This window comes from Hylaeus volcanicus, chromosome 8, assembly GCF_026283585.1.
Source record: "Hylaeus volcanicus isolate JK05 chromosome 8, UHH_iyHylVolc1.0_haploid, whole genome shotgun sequence".
Lineage (NCBI taxonomy): Eukaryota > Metazoa > Arthropoda > Insecta > Hymenoptera > Colletidae > Hylaeus > Hylaeus volcanicus.
The window spans coordinates 16,115,760-16,129,585 of NC_071983.1; the positions used below are offsets into that span (position 1 = coordinate 16,115,760).

The 13,826-nt window shown below is 36.3% G+C and overlaps 1 protein-coding gene and 1 long non-coding RNA gene across 17 annotated transcripts in view; one reads left to right on the plus strand and one right to left on the minus strand.

The window, feature by feature from the left end:
- LOC128880864 (uncharacterized) overlaps window positions 1-11,089 on the minus strand; it is a 125,616-nt gene extending 114,527 nt beyond the window's left edge. Inside the window, exons 1-2 of one of the 2 annotated variants that reach the window (XR_008457928.1) lie at window positions 10,978-11,088; window positions 10,751-10,900 (exon numbers count right to left, since the gene is read on the minus strand). This is a non-coding gene — a long non-coding RNA (uncharacterized LOC128880864). Of the gene's footprint in view, window positions 1-10,750; window positions 10,901-10,977 lie in introns of both variants that reach the window. The other variant, XR_008457929.1, reaches the window with a different exon arrangement.
- LOC128880862 (tyrosine-protein phosphatase Lar) overlaps window positions 1-13,826 on the plus strand; it is a 589,166-nt gene that overhangs the window by 166,555 nt on the left and 408,785 nt on the right. For 7 of the 15 annotated variants that reach the window (XM_054131367.1, XM_054131377.1, XM_054131380.1 and 4 more), the window contains exons 1-2: window positions 11,165-11,349; window positions 12,899-12,937. The gene's annotated coding sequence lies outside the window, so the exon portion shown is untranslated. The other 8 variants (XM_054131369.1, XM_054131368.1, XM_054131370.1 and 5 more) reach the window with 8 other exon arrangements.

The following is a 13,826-nucleotide window of genomic DNA, read 5'->3' on the forward strand; positions in this document are numbered from 1 at the left end:
GATTTGTGAATTTGGAGAGGTTAAAAAATTAACCCTTTGCACTCGAGAGGTGACTCTCAGTCACCACTAGGTTTCCTTTAGGTTTAATTTCTTTGGAACTCGAATACTCAATAAAATGACTGTCGTCGAGGCAAAGGTGACCTGACTTTCAAATCTCAAATTAGAGTTCTCATTTTCGAAGTTAATCTAAGCTTAGCATTCGTGACAATAGAATGCTAAGAAAGCATCTCGAGTTGCTGACAGATACCAGAAAAAAAGGCTTCAAGTGCAAAGGGTTAATTACTATGACAAATGGGGAATTATCTAATCATTAACGGTTTCGAGAAAAAACTCTAACTTTGTCGATATTTTTACGAATTTTAGCCTGATAGACGACGCGTTAAACTATGTATTATCGTAGTTAGCACCGCATCTGGCAGTTAATTTTTCAATACAATGAAATGAAATTAAATCCCTTGAAAGGAGTCTGTAGAATTTTAATTTCACCGTATGCATTACGGATGCACGCGATAAATTATTAATTCGAAATTCCACTAATTATAAAAGAGAAATGTGTGTCTCAAATGAAGACGAATATAATGGCTGCTTTAAAAATGATTAATCCTTTGAGTGCCAAGGAGGGACATATCGCTCGCCCATACACTTGCAAAAAGGATATGCATGAAAATTTCATCTGGCACTCAAAGGGTTAATTACGAATAGACCGATGTTTACGTTAAAGCAAAGAAACGAAGTGCACTGTACTTAGGCGAGGGCATGAAGAGGTCGAACAATTGCTTTTGTCGATGATCACCTTTAATGGGTCGAAGATTGCTTTGTAACGATTGAAACAGGCATAGGAAATTAGTTGGAAGGCAATTACTCCGTACACGCGTAAATCCCTTCCGATATGATTAGTGGAACGGAATAGCGGCCATTTCAAGATGGAGTTGCCTCGAGCAGCTTACAGATACAAATCTTCCGCGGGATAATGGGATACGGCACACATCACACGTGTCTCGGTTGCGTGTGTCGCGTGCATCGAATAGCTCGAAGGAAACAGAGAGAATTGTTGATGAGAGATGGACAGAAGAAAAACGAACGTAAAAGTGAAAACGAACCGAGTAAACGGCGTTGGACGTGTCTCGTGCAGTGTTTCTCAAACTACACCGCAATACATTCATTGTATTTTTTGGTTTTCATTCTATATGGTACTTTGTATATATTTAATTAACCCTTAGAAGTCTGATTCTCCGAATTAAATTTAAAAAAAGTATCAATGTATTCGTTATTTGAACAATTTTAACAGCTGATGTTTATTTTTGTAACTCTTGTTCAAAAGAACATTATGCAATGGGCACATTACATACATATAGCCAAATATTAGAAACAAATTGCAAGTGTTCAATTCGATGTAAAAGTCCGATATCAAATTTTCAACTTGGGACATTTAAGGGTTAACTCGACGAGCTACACTCCTACACTACACTAATTTCATCTTTAAGTCACGAATGACAGAAATGTTTAATAATTTATACTGCTATGCCAATATTTACGAGTTTTCCAGTTCGTTATAATTGATAAAACTCCCCTTTATAAATCACAGAGTCGCTACAAATACATGTATAGCAAACTTGACTTTTGAATTTTCATTAGTAGGCTCGATAAATAAGTTGGAGAAGTCAAGAAATCGTCGATAGAGGTACTTGCGCGTCTCAGAAAGTTGAAAGAGATATTCCAATGTAACGACTCCTTTCCAATATCTACAAACACACGGAAGAATCAAAGTAAAAAGGCTAGGGATTTCTTCGTAAGGTATGAAAGAGTTCGAAAGATTGGAATGAGGTAAACGAGCTTAGATTGGAAAAAGAGGCTTTCCCCTGTTGCACTTTTTACAACAGCTCGTTCGACGAAAGGACGCCATTACTACCTTTAATATTTCGTAACAGCATTCTCGAAACCTAACGAAAATAAAATCATACAAAATTTTCTTCTTCTACAGCAAGGCATTCTATTTCCAAGAATTCGTAAGCCCCCTAGCGTTAAATCCAGGGACCCCTAAGTGTCCGACGGACACTGTCCGTGGACCCCACTTTGAGTAACGCTGATCCGAGGAATCGCACGACTTTAGGAATCGATGGCGACCGATTCGTAATCGTATCTGGACTTCTGCGATCGATTTACGTCGAATTCCTAGCAAGGTTCCATGGGTTACCCAAAGATTTATCCCGTGGGAAATCAGTTAGTTTCGTTCGTTTGAACGAAACTCGCGGCGGTCGGGGAAGGTAAGGCGGCTTCACGAACGGCTCGAATAATCGGTCACCGAACCGTTAAGGTCGATAGCCGATGGTCTACGAAATTTATGTCCACACTTTCCCCGATTCTTCGGGGAATAAAATACAGGCAACGTTTTCGTTTGCCCGAGTCTTTCGGACAGCCGTTTACGAGCCCTTATCGTTTGACGGACGTCATGCATGGACTCCGCTGCGCAACGAGCTTGATTTCTCGCAGCGGCAATTTTTTCTTTTTTTTTTTTTTCGAGGCACCGCAGGAGACTATGCGCACACATTTCGCGCCCGAACAAATTGTACGATCACCTCGTTAAATGCTTAATGATGCGTTCGTGCGAGTAGCCATTTCGAGCGAGTTTAACGGCTTTTTATCACGATTCGAAGAACAGCAGCTAATAAAAGCGGATGAAGCAACGCGCTCTGGCACGATTCTACGTTATCAAACTGTAATAGGGTGCATTAAAGTTGCGTTTCGTTACTCAAATAACCCCTAAATTACGAAAGCTTCGTGAGTCGGCGCGAACACCCCGGCGTGTGACATATTTAACTGTCTAGACGTACTCAACGTATTTAAGACGATACTGAAAGATGCAATTGATTATTTGACCGAATATTCATCGGTATTGAATTTGTTTGCTGCCGCTGATTATGCTTGACGAAGCAATGGATACGCGATAGCCATTTTTCTTTGATTGTTGACAGAATTAAGTACTCGAAAACGTGGACGCGAGCAGCAACGCTAAGCATGATAAAAACGGAGTAAAAAATAATGAAAAGGTCAAGCGCGACGCAAAACGTAATGAGCTCGTCTGTACATGTACGTGGGTCGCGTATTTGACATGGCTGGTTTACGATGTGGACAAACAGCAACGTGACGCGTTACTGTTATTATATCCACGCGAAATCTCCGCAGCTTTATTTATCGAAAAGTTTGGTAGTGAATTTTAAAAAACTCACCCCATTTTTTGAGTGCAGGATAGAATCGTAATAGCCATATAGAAAGACAGAAAAAAAACCTGTTTGGTTAAACATTGGTTTTTTTTTGTGTGCCCATACATCCTATCCGCATGTGTTATTTTATTTGATTAAAGCATATCTCTCTGGGTGCTTTATTTACACACACATATGAAACTGTTTTTTTTCCATATTTTCTAAAATTTACATTCCTCTTTATCACAACACTTTCAGCTCTGTAATTGTTGGCGTTCGAACCGAAAAGAATGATCGATATCGCGCCGTACTAACGATTTTTAAAACTTCTGCCACTTTAATAAAATTTTATTAAAAATCTCGAAATATTTGCGAATTATTCTACCCGAGTCAATCGGAATGGAAATTGATTTAAAAATTGCTAGAACTCTCTAGTACTATCTCCGTTCTGTTGTCGCTGATTTAAGAAATATTTATAATCGATGGTTCAACGAGGATGTCCGAGAATTTCGAAAATGTTAAGCGCGTGTACGGTTTCCCGGGTATCGAAGAATAGGACGCTTTGAGAAACGAGAGTCACGCGTAACGCAATGGGAAAAACAAGTGTCTAAAAGCTTCCGTTGCATTGCCAAGACTGGTGCAAAAGTTTGTAAAGTAATCAGAAACATGGAAAGAGACCGCCGCGCTACACACACATTTATACGAGTTTTAAACTCCATCCCCGCCACTTCGCTACCCTTCCGTTATACCGTCGTCTAAGAGACTAGAAGCGAAAACACATCTCCGAACTTGAGTTCTTGGAATTATGCTCGATGTAGGAATGAATTATTAGGCCAACTTGGACGACTAAGAAGCATTTTCAATTTACTTTGAATTTTCATTCGGAAGAAACATCGAGCTATTCGCGATACGTTGGAATCGTTTTCTTCTAGAATTACGGACAAAAGATTCCAGAGAGAATGCTTTTAATCGGTTCAAATAACGCAAGTATCAATTTCAAGTCGATGCTCATCCTTCCTTGTGTAATCCTAATTAAATAATCATTCGGTGACAGGTAGCGCTCCCTATATTAAACTAGCCGACAGGTACAGTGAGTAACTTTAATATTCGGGCACTACACTCCGGGACAAAAAGATAGCACATCTTATATTTTCCCATATTTTGTGTTAAAAGCTGATTAAGATACATATTTTCTTTTACTGATAACTCAGAGCATGTCTGTGCATACAATTTACGAAATATCATCCACAACATATACTTCGACAGGATTCTAACACAAAAAATGTAATCATTGTTGTTCGCAAGCGGGACAAAATGATGTAGTAAATCTACGCTTTCCAGTTACACTGAAGCTCGCAAATTGGGAACATCAGCCCCGGAACATAGTTAATAAAGTCCGTGATATTATTTCGTGTTGTATATTTGTTCAAAAAAGGCGAACTATTATGTAAAAATGGTTCGCGGATAGAGACTGAACGCGTGTGAAATTGACACTATAATAAAATTGAAAGAATGAACAATATGCAGTAACAAAAATAGCAAGAATTATGAATAGAAGTCGAAAAGTAATAATGAACTTCTTGGAAAATCCGGAAAATTATGGTAAAAAGAAGAGTTCTGAACGTCCGCGAAGTCTAAATGCCCGGGAACGACGTGCAATACTAAGAGCAGCATCAAATTCTAAGATGACTACAAGGCAAATAGCTCAAAGTGTTGGTGGAGACACTAATATAAAGAATGTGAGACGTGTTTTACAAAACTGCAAATACATAACACGAAGAAAATTGAAGAAAAAACCTTGGTTAACTGTGCAACGTAAGATGAATCGATTACACTTTGCGGAAAAGAATATTCATATGCGAAAGAAATGGCGAAGAATAATATTTACGGATGAAAAGAGTTTTAACTTAGATGGACCTGATGATCTGAGTTACTATTTTCACGATATGCGAAAAGTGAAACAGTTTTTGAGTCGTTGGCAAATGGGAGGTGGTGGTGTGATGATTTGGTGCGGTATCGGGTACTATGGTAAAATGGACATCAAATTTATAATTAGACAAATGAATAGCAAAATGTACTTGGAAATGATTAAGGAACAAATAAACACTTACGCCACCAGAATTGCTGGAGAGAAGTTTATTTTTCAGCAGGATAATGCCGCAGTACACACTGGAAAAGTAGTAAAAGAATACTTTTCTCGAGAAAAAATTCGCGTTTTTGATTGGCCAGCAAGGTCACCCGACCTTAACATTATTGAAAATTGTTGGGGAAATCTTGCCCGAGCTGTATATGGAAATGGCAGACAATTTGGAAATATTGCCGAATTAAAAAAGTGTATTCAAGATGAGTGGGAGCAATTAAAGCAAAAAATTATTAAATAACTCTATAAATCTTTGCCAAAGAGAATGATCGCTGTTATTAAATGTAAAGGAGGAGACATAAGATATTAAGCATTAAATATCATTCGTTGATTTATTGTTATACACAATCTTAAGTTAAACGTGCTATCATTTCGTCCCACTATATTTCCTTAAAAGTTCTTTTCTTTTTAATAAAATTGTATAGAATGGCGAAATTCGATCCAATTTTATTTGTGTATGTTTATAGAGGTATTTTGCAAGAATGTATAAAAACAAAACCTTGGTTGTAATGTTAAATAAATAAAAATTATGTTAATTTTAAAGTGTGCTATCTTTTTGTCCCGGAGTGTATGAGATTTTTACTTTGTTACATCATAATTTCATTTCTAATCAAACAAATAAAAAACATAATCAAGTATTATATTAAGGTATATGTGTAGTAAACAATAGTATAAGTTTTACTTACATAACTTACAATAGTTGTAAAATAATATGATTTAAACAAAACATTGTCTGATTTTCGCGTTACTTTAATATTCGGACACTTGGCAGTGTAGCACCTTTTCTGAGTGTTTACGCAGAGTTATTTCGAGTTTAGAAGAAGTGTTTGTTTACAAACACAGTCGACTGTTCGAATGATACTAACAAGCTTTATTTCACCAGTTATTCTTCGATAACTGTTACGTGCACGTGTATAATGCCACGCAAAAGCAATACCACGTATAACATATGACAACTTGTGATTTTTCACAATGCAAAGGGAGATTATGTAGACAAATTGCTGCCATACTCAACATGAGTAAGAGTACAGTGGCAAATATCATCAAACGGTTCAAATACGTGGATCGTATAGACTCTATACCCCAAAAGGGCCAACCGAACAAGTTGGATGCACGTGATAAGAGGAAATTAATAAGAAAAATAAAGAAGGATCCTCCACTCAGTACACCAAAATTAGCAACAGAGCTCTTAAACGAGACTGGGAAGAAGGTACATCCCCAAACAATCCGCAGAGCCTCAAAAGATAATGGTTACAATGGAAGAGTATCTAGGAAGAAACCGTATGTAAATGAATAGAATCGAAAGAAGAGATTAAATTTTGCTAAAGAATTTGTTTTCAAGGAAAAAAACATGGTGGAACGATGTCATTTTTACCAACGAAAGTAAATTTAACATTCTTGGATCAGATAGACGAAGGATGGTGTGGCGTAAGGAAAATGAAGAATTTAAATTTAAAAATCTAAGGCCGACTGTAAAGCATGGAGGAGGCAGTGTGGTTGTCTGGGGCTGTATATCCACATTTGGGCTGGGCGAATTAGTTTTTATTGACAATATTATGGACAAAAATGTGTATTTGAATATATTAAAAAATAATTTACGTAAAAGTGTTACACAAATGGGAATTTTAAACACATTTAAGTTTTACCAGGACAATGACCCGAAACATAAGCCACGCATCGTGCAAGAATATTTACTGTATAATTGTCCAAAAGTTTTACAACCAGCACCTCAATCACCTGACCTCAATCCTATCGAAAATGTGTGGAATGAACTAGAGCGACGTATCAGGACAACAACAATATCTTCAAAAGAAATGTTGAAACATCGGTTAAAAGAAGAATTGGACCAAATAACTATTGAGTATTTAAAAAAAATCATTGGCAATATGCCACAACGTTTAAAAGAAGCGATACAAGAGAATGGCTACCCAACAAGATATTAAAACATATATTATTATAAAAATTAGCCTCAAAATACATAGTTTCTAAAAGTGTCCGAATATTAAAGTAACGCGAAAATCAGACAATGTTTTGTTTAAATCGTGTTATTTAACAATAACAGTAAGTTATGTAAATAAAACGTATACTATTGTTTACTAAACATATACGTTAATATAATACTTGATTATGTTTTTTGCTTGTTTTGTTAGAAACGAAGTTATGATGTGATAATGTAAAAATCTCATAGTGTCCGAATATTAAAGTTACTCACTGTATTTACGGATTTATCGATACACGTTGCGCCTATTGCCTGATAGTCACGTGTGATTAACCCCTTGCCCTACGATTTATCGTGGAACAGTGGGTGCCATAGTCAGGTACAAAGTCTCTTGTGCACGTCCATACGACGTGTCTGACTCGTGCTTTTCATTTTCGACTCGAATTCTTCATCACGCGTCTCACACGTTGTTATACGCTAAAGGGTTAATACACATTTCACTTATTAACGTATCTTGAATAGAGTAATTTACTTCGATCGAGGAAATTATTTTCTTTTGCAATAAATAAGTGATTACATTGGCTAAATCATTCTCGCGGTGCACCAGGGGAGATAATAGAAGCACTACTAAATATATTACACGCAACAGTTGCCGTACGTTTGGAAATCTTGACACGTTCGATAGATACAGGGTTCGGATTTCCCATAATTTGAGCGAGACAAATTTAATGGATCGAAGCATTGGCTACCAGAAAGAAATAATAGCAAACTATTTTTAAAGCGCTGGGTTGCAGACGTTGAAAACATAACAGTATACCGAGATAATAACGTAAGCTAAGCAAGACGTATTCTAGCTATTGGAAAAACAAGTTTATAACCGTAGAATGTTATACTTTGTTTACGATGGAATTCGAAGGACGTTGTTTACTACGAAACGTTGCCATACGAGCAGGACGTTAATTCCGAGAAATGTGATTCTCAATTTGTGTATCGCAAGACGGAAATTCAAAGGAAAACGTTAGCCAGCAAAATGGGTTGCTGTACGAATACTTCTTACACTGACTGTATCTAGAATTTGTAAAATTCTTAACGGACATATACCCGTTCATTTCACGAATCGATTATTCCCTTTATAGTATATTTATAATATAAATTCAAATAAATAGTGTAGAATGCATAAATACAAATGTAGCTTTTATCTAATTGTACATCAAATTAATAAGAAAGAGCAGCCAAAGAAATAATCGTCAGTAATGTCACAATTTTTGTGAGACTGGTGGACTTAATCGATTCGTGCAGTGAACGGCTCATATGTATGCTTTATTCATTAGGAATTACTAGTGATACTGTCGGAGAGTCTTCAGAGGACCTCGAGCGCCTAATTCAGGAAGGATACTGATGCGACAAGGAAAGAAGCTATCGGAAGCTAAATAGTAAATGTAAATTGTTGACGCTAATTAAGCTTGCGTTTCGAGACTGAAATAGAAGCAGGAAGTCACCAAACTTCGTTTGAGAGTTCGTTAAGGAAGTTAGGTGCTTTCGTATGGGAGCGGATAACCAAACTCACGTAACGACTCTTAACACGATGGTCGCTGTACAACGAACGCAAAATTCTCTACTTGAGGAAAACGTACCCCCAGCGATCCTCACAATTTGTTGCACGCGACATTTGACGTACATCGTAAACTTAGACGCATGAGTTTCGTTAAAATTACGCGTTCTACTTCCAGTTTTCTCGAAGCTAAGAGCTTGCAAATTAGCTGCCGTTAAGTATTACGCGGTGGCAGTTCAGGATTTATGAAAATATCATATTATCGATCGCGAGGCTGCATTATTATTTTTATTCCGTTGTACAATCGAAAACTAGTAGAGGAATGTTGTCTTAATTTCTTAAGGGGGTATCCTGAATTAGAAGGTTTAAAAAAAGCGGTTTTTCGTAAATTTTTTTAGAATGGAAAAAAATAATTAATTCTATCGAACTTTTTATCCTATTTTCATACATATTCGAGTAGTCTGTACAAATTTGTTCAACAAGAAATATTCAAATTGGGGCACCTCACAATTAAAACCTCCTATCGGCGAGAAAGATGCAGGTCGTAATTTTGGTTTGACACAAAAAAACCAAAAGAAATCTTCATTTTCATATATTTTTCTTCTATGTGAACTAAGAAAAACCCGCAAAAATGGTGAAATGTGAAATTACTACAAGTTTGAAAAAAAAGAACGAGTTCTTTGGGTGAAAAAAATCACCTTAAATTGATAAAAAAGTTGTTTGAACAATTTTTTATATGAATTTTCTTAGTTCACATAAAAGTAAAATGTATGAAAATGAAAATTTCTTTTGGTTTTCTTGGACTCCATTTGAATATTTCTTGTTGAAAAAATTTGTACAGAGTACACAAAATAGGAGAAATAGTTCGATAGAATTAATTATTTTTTTCCATCCTACAAAAATTCACGTAAAACTGCTTTTTTTAGACTTCCTAATTTAAGATATCCCCTTAATTTCATGTACTTTCATGACCAATTTTACATTTGAAAACGGTTTGGATGCTGACTGAATGCATCGAACGAAATTGTATTTAAAAAATAGCGAGTATAATATGTCCCTTCTTTATCGATACTATATTATTTTAATTAATTTAAAATCATACGTTGTAAACTTTGAAATTTATATTTTGTTCGAAATAAGGAGCTCGAGGAAAATATAATTTTTATTCTTTAATTCGGAGCCTCTATATAAAATTGATCATATAAAAAAGTACATTTTCACTGCGGGCAAAGGGCGCCATTAATCAAGGTGGCCTAATGGCACAACATACCCTTGGGCCAACAATGATAAATCTACCTACTTCGGTGTTCGCTATACTATAATCATTTTCATTGAGGATCGCTGGATATCAAATATAGACGAACGATTAACCAAATACGTAACTAAAACGCGACAGGGAAATTGAACATTTGTTTATATTTAACATGCAAATATTATTTAAGTCGAAATCTACGCATAATATTGAATTCCATATATAAACAATTAAAGAGTAAAATCTAACATTTGATCAAAGCTTCCCTCCTCCGATTAACGTGTTTAGACTCGCATGAATTCTGATATTAATGTCTTATGCATTTTTTGAACCCTTTCGATTATCGAACGGCGACTGCAGTGCCACCACTCGAGAACGAGTAGCAGTACGAATTGAAAAATTAAAATGGCGAATACCATCGGAAAGTGGGAAGTAAATTTATAAACTGGACTTATTTGCATAATTATTTAACAAAAACGGAGCATTAGGCACAAAATCTTTTAAAGGTAAGGCGTAGAAAACTTTTCATGTGACGCGTACAGTTGCTATTAGCGTAGCAATCGATTGAAATCTACCGGCATAGACGAAAGTCGTCCGTGCGCCCGATTGAAATTGGCGGTAAACGCCAATGAATATTATCAGTGATATGAATATTAGCAGTACTCACATTATCAGTTGTACAACGATATACCAGATGTGTTCATCTAAATAGGCGTCCTGTTTGACCGTGGCTCATTGGAAAACGGAGAACTGTTCGTAATCTTTACCCGCCGTTCAAGCCGATGGTGGGTTAGGAAGAACGCCACTCGCCAACTGTCTGAAATTTTTGAATGATCGATTCATTTGGTCCCGAATGTCGTTAAATCTACAATAGATTTGTTCAATGACACTTACCAATCAAAGGACTGCGATTCGATAACGTTATAGAATGACGAAAACCTGTGAAAATTGGGAGAAACCGCTTCACGTCTTGCCTCGCTTGCCGCCATGTTGCGAATGACCTTACTTTTCGTGGGTAACCGGCTTCGTTCGGGAGTCGCCGCGAGATGTCGGAAGGGGGAAGCCAAGGCAATATGGCCGCCCAGTAGTAACACCGCTATGGCGACTTTCTTGTCAGTTTCCTAATTGTTGCCTTTTTTATATACTTTACTCGAGGTTTTTGTAAAATCTGTGTGTAGTGATAGATACAGTGCACGTCGTTTTACGATGTAAGGGTGCCAGGCGAACGTTTATACAGGACTTGACGACGTGAACACGAGAATCGTGGTAAGTGTTTTGCTATTTCGTGCGTAATCGTTTGTTCTGCCTTTCTACGGTCGCCCTCCAAACAAGGGGGCAATCAATTTGTTTACATCGTGTAGCGAATTAATTACGCACCGTCGACGGAACAATGAGGGTCGTAACTTGATTTCAATCGAGATACAACAATGCGAATCCAACGAAACATTCGAAGGCAAGCATGCGTCGCATGTCAGTTGAGCGCGTCAGTACGTACATATAACCTCTCGTGTCTCGACGTGCTTTCCATCGTCGTTTCGTGGTAACATCGTTGTTTTCGTCCTGCGCGTTTTGATGTGACATTTACTTGAATATTCTTACGTGCACCGAAAGGATTTTTATCGACCTTTCGATACCCATACCTCGTGCTTGCATGGTACTGTTTTCCCGTTTCCGCGAACTTTCTAAAGGAAAAGTATCGATTTTATGGTGTTCCTAAATAATAGCATTGTTTAACGTTAAACGACGCGTCTGTTACCTGTGACATTCGGTTGGCCTTAACCTTCGGGTAACGAAGTTTGCAACATTTATGTTAGAAATGCTCCACTCTTGGCAAAAAATCGACTCCAAAATCTTTTCTCATATACGAAATATATACCTCGTGTATATTTTGAAACCGTTACGTTAGATCTGCGTATTTATATTTGAAATGTTACAGAGAAAAGGATTAATCAGAATTAATCAGAAATTAAGCGCGATTCTCTACAGAAAATTACACATTACGAATGACCTTGCCCTTGAGATATATTATGCAGGGTGGAGTCCTAAGTAACCTGTAATTTCAATGACGTGGGGGTCACTCGTTGTAGTTGAGATACGCTGTTTTAAAATTGTTAAGTCGTTCAACTTAATAATTAAGGTAATAGTTTATTTAGACTTACTTTACATTTTTTTTTCAAGTACCGATTTGGAGCAATCTTGCGTGTATTAAATAGCATCATATATTTTTCATTTTATATATTTACTTATGCTACAAAAAAAGAATTTCAAACATATAATTATTATTCTTTCTATTGCCTGATACTAAAATAATGAAATTAATATTTCATGTGCAATCGACGAATTAGTCGTGGGTACACGATGTCGATGCACTCCATTCAGGGATTGAGTGCATTGAAATGTAAATAAAAAAGCAAATAGGTTTATACAAATAAGTGAAAACTAAATATCAAAAAAATACATTTATTTATTTACATTTTTGCTTCGACGCAGTTCGTCGAATCTTGGTGATCAATCCGTGGATTGCATTTGAATATACAAGATAAATATTCAAATTCTTTCGAGAAAAATACGTAGTCTTTGTGTACAACACAAGATAATTCCGTTTTTTTTTTTTTATTATTATTAAAAAGAGCTAGACTTTTCATTATGCAGCCAATAATGTTTAAAGAGAGGAAATATAGTTTTCTTTACGAGGGGACGTTAATTCGAGAAAACTCTTGCATCCGATGTAACTAGATCGCGTTTACTCCTTGTACCGACGACAAATACTAATTGTCCCAAGGCCACTAATGTTCTTCTCTTTGTTTGCTTACAGAGGGTGCTTAAAGAGGATCGCCATTGAGATAACATACAGGTGCGTACCGACGGAACCATTCCAAGAGGGAATGAGCGAAAACATTCAGACACTAACATCAAACGAACGTATGTTTATTTTTAGTTATATTTTATTTACCATTTGACCCGTATTATCCAGTAGCGTGCATTTTTACGAAATCATAAACGCTTACTCCGTCTTCAGGTACACGTGACTTGCGAGTGATGTTGTTATTAAAGCGATCCGTTATGGACGCGATTTATTCATTGCTTAGAATATGCTTTAATTGCGCGATAAAGTATCAATTCTCCTGCCTTTCAAATAAATCAGTAACAAGTGATTATGTTGCTTTCGTTGTACTCCGATATTGCGAGAGTATTGTTATTACTGTTCGTTTGTCGTAGGTGCATCGTTACTGGACATTTATGCAATATTTTGCTTCGGTAACACAAATTAAAACTAATTCTATCTAGTACAAATAGCAATTTGCTAAACATTTATTTCATCACACTGTGTTTCCTAAACGCTATTTATTTTGAAACGAAGTAATCTTATTCCATTCTTATATTAATATTCAGTGATTTTCAACATTTTTTTTGTATAATACTTCATTTTAATCCCATCTCGGTATATTAATTTTCTATTAATATTTTCATGTTTCCTTAATCCACCCTCAAATGCATTGCATTTCCTTCCTCGTTACGATTCCGTACAACATTGCACAATTTGCGTTCAACTTGTGTGCAACACATCAGGCATATATTATGGTTATTCCCGCAAATACGTTTAGTTTATCTTTATATGCATGACATCGTCTATGTATTAGTAATTACGATATTAGATTAATCGAGAATGCACGACGACGATTACTACAGTATGTCGATGATTATTGTACGTGTTTTAAACACACTTACATCTATTACTTGCT